Genomic DNA, 3866 nt, shown 5'->3' with positions numbered 1-3866 from the left:
CCAAAAAGCAAAAAACAAAAAACAAAAGAAAACAAAAAAACCTTAGAAGAGATCAACTAGCCACAAAAATTCACAGATACACCAGTCTCCCAGCTGAAAAATTCTGGAATGCCCTTGGGAGGGGTCTAGCTGAGTTCCCGCCCTGCCAAAGCCCCAGCAGCCGCACTCACACTCCACAGCTGCTGCCATGTTCATAGACCAACTCCACTGCCTCATGACTGAGCTCTGCAGAGACAACAAACTGCTGAAAACTTCAGATACACCCATCTCCAGGCTGAGAACTGTGGCGTCTTCTCAGAGTGAGGGTGAGCAGTCATGTAGCTCACTGCCTAGTTAAATATTCTGGAGTTTCTGGAATGCACTGGTGCATTAGAGGCTGTGTGGCACCTCCAAACTCTACAATACTGACACCCCAATAGGAGCACATAAAATTCTATGGGAAAGTAACATAGAAGCCAACTAAACTCAATGAACAAAAACATTAACACAGAAGCCTCAACTAACAACAAGAGCTTAGTAAATCCTCAGACAAAGACTTAAATGTCCCTATGGTGACATACAACTATTTTCACAAATTTTTTTTGCTGAAGTATTTTTTTGGGTCACACCTGGCAATGCATAGGGGTTACTCCTGGCTCTGCACTCAGGGATTACTCCTGGCAGTGCTCAGGGGACCGTATGGGATGCTGGGAATCGAACCCGTGTTGACCACTTGCAAGGCAAACGTCCTACCCACTGTGCTACTGCTCCAGGCCCATGAAGTATTTTTTTAAATAATTTCATTAGCCATTTAGTGATAACAAGAAATGTAAATTATTTTATGCCTGCTAAGGGTGCAGGCTGGGGGTTGGTTGGGAAAATGGAAACAGTGGGGTAGGGAAGGCAACTGTGGTGGGATTATTGTTGGAGTATTGAATTCCTGTAACAATCATGAACAACTCTGCAAGCCACAGTACTTAAATAAAGAAAAAGTTTTTAAATTAAAAAACAAAAACTGTAAGGAATGTTTTACCTCCCCCGTGCCCTGCTTCCCTTCATCATTGTTGCCACCTTTTCCAGCACAAGAAGATTCTATTTTTAAAGACAGAAAAGAATGAAAAATAAATCACAGAAAACTTATTTTAATCCCAGAAAATTGGCAAGATTTGGTTGGTGTAGGAGCAAATAATTAAATGTGCTTTAATTCCCCCGATTGCTTCTATAAGATTATAATAATTGATATTCATTACTATGACTACATTCTCAAGAAAATGCTAAACAATGTTTGTTAGCTTAATGCTGTAAGAAAAGAATATATATACAGTATATTTTCTTGAGACGACATTTTCTTGAGAATGTAGTCATAGTAATGAATATCAATTATATATATATGATTATATATAATGTATTTGGCATGATTATTATTTTTGGTTTGGTGTGGGATCATTTCTGACTCTGTAATCAGGAATTCCTTTTTTTTTTTGCTTTTTGGGTCACACCGTTGATGCACAGGGTTACTACTGGCTCTGCACTCAGGAATTATCCCTGGCGGTGCTCAGGGACCATATGGGATGCTGGGAATCAAACCCGGCCCCATTCAGGAATTATTATTGGTCATGCTCCGGGGACCATATGTAAAGTCAGGGATTGAACCCAGGTCGACCGTGTGCAAGGCAAGTGCCTTACCCACTGTACTATTGCTCCAGCTCATATTTGGTATGATTTCTAAGCAAGATGCTTATGATTTTGTTGCTTATAGATAAAAATCATGGGCTGGAGAAATAGTTCAGCAGGTAGAACATTTGCCTTTCATGCAGCTAAACCAGGTTCAACCTCAGCAACCTTTATGTTTCCGAGTCTATCACGAGTGATCCATGAGCACAGAGCCAGGAGTAAGCCCTGAGCATGCCAGGTGTGCCCAAAAACAAAACCAAGAGAACGGAGATAATTTGACAGTTTCTGAATAGTTAACTTTTTGGTAATTAATATTATAACCTCTGCCCCCTCTATCTTGGGGTTCTTCTTCTAGGACATATTTATGCTTCCTAGATCCTTCTGGGAGTAAAAAACAGTTGTGGGTATTATGGACTGTAGGAGAACACGTCTCATTTCAGATGGCAATACCCATAGACAGAGAGTGAGGAACAGGACCTGGGTGACTCTCAATCATCAGTGATGGCCGGAGGGTACTAACTGCAGAACTCTGAACTCTCCTCCCCTCAAAGCCAAATATTTTAAATCACATCCTTGGATAAGGACCTGACAGAACAGATACCAATCTGGGTTCGAATACCCAGCACCACATTTGGTCCCCTGAATACCACTAGGGATTACTCCTGATCACAGAGACAAGAATAGCTCTGGAACACCAGAACACCACCAGATGTGGCCCCCAGAACCACACAAGAAATATTTTTGGATAGAATTCAAAAATAGAACCATATGAGCCTAGAGTTAGTCTGTGGGAGTGTTTTTAAGTATTTGGTTCAGTTTTGTTCATGAAGCATAAACAGATTTATATTTTTCTATTTCTTTTTGTATTTATATGGAGGAGTTTTGTTTTTATCTTAATTTCCCCCATTTTGACCAAATGCAGATACTATTGGAATAAACTTAAAATATCATTTTAAAAGTATTTGTCAATCCAGGAGTTGAAACACATGCTTTGCATGCAGGAGACCCTGGTCTGATCCTCAGTACCACATAGTCCTGAGGACCTGTAGGAGTGACCCTCAAGCCCAGAACTGAGAGTAGACACCGTGCACTCCTAGGAGTGATACACCCCCAAAAAGTATTTGTAGACCTTTTCATTTTCATTTTCATTCATTGGGTATTTAAACATTGCTCTCATTTTCCCTCAACTGTGCCAGGGCTTAGCATCAGGCTTTTCAAAATAGTAACATTTGTTTTATTAATATTCTATGTTGTATATTTGCTTTCTAATTCATTAAATTCTACTCTTAATTATTTTCTTCTATTTCCTTTTATTTTAATCACTAAAATATTTCTTGACGTGGCTGCTTCCACATGCTGCTTTCTCTTTCTTTCTCTTTCCTTTCTCCCATTATATACATTCAAGAAGAGATTAAACTTTCCTTTCATGTGGTTACATCTCACAAGGTTGGCTGTATCATAATTATAGCACTGTAACACTGTCCTCCCGTTGTTCATGGATTTGCTTTAGTGGGCACCAGTAATGTCTCCATTGTGAGGCTTGTTACTGTTTTTTGGCATATCGAATTCGCCACGGGGAGCTTTCCGGGCTCTTTCATGTGGGCAGGATCTCTCAGTAACTTGCCAGGCTCTCCAAGAGGGACGGAGGAATCAAACCTGGGTCTGCCGCATGTAAGGCAAATGCCCTACCCGCTGTGCTATTGCTCCAGCCCATCATAATTATATTATCGTTTTGTTGATGATTTTTTAAATTTTCACTGGGAGTTCTTAGTAAAATTAAGAACTAAAAATTGGTCATTTAAACATGTTAGAATATTCCAGGCATAGAGTGATCTCTTTTGTTAGATTTGTTAGTTCAGTTTCATCAATAAAAATATGCTATATAATGTAGGATTTGGGCTGGAGCGATAGCACAGTGGGTAAGGTGTTGCCTTGCAAGGGCCAACATGGCCGACCTGAGTTCGATTCCTCCGCCCCTCTCAGAGAGCCCGGCAAGCTACCGAGAGTATCTAGCCCACACGGCAAAGCCTGGCAAGCTACCTGTGATGTATTCGATATGCCAAACACAGTAACAAAGAGTCTCAAAATGGAGACGTTACTGGGCCCGCTTGAGCAAATCGATGAACAACGGGAGGACAGTGACAGTGACAATGTAGGATTTGGGTTTTCTTTTATTTTGGTATGTTTGCCCTTGACCACACCTAGCTGTGCTC

The sequence above is a fragment of the Sorex fumeus genome, unplaced genomic scaffold, assembly GCF_029834395.1.
Source record: "Sorex fumeus unplaced genomic scaffold, SorFum_2.1 ptg000063l, whole genome shotgun sequence".
Lineage (NCBI taxonomy): Eukaryota > Metazoa > Chordata > Mammalia > Eulipotyphla > Soricidae > Sorex > Sorex fumeus.
Note: the sequence above shows the minus strand (reverse complement) of the source record.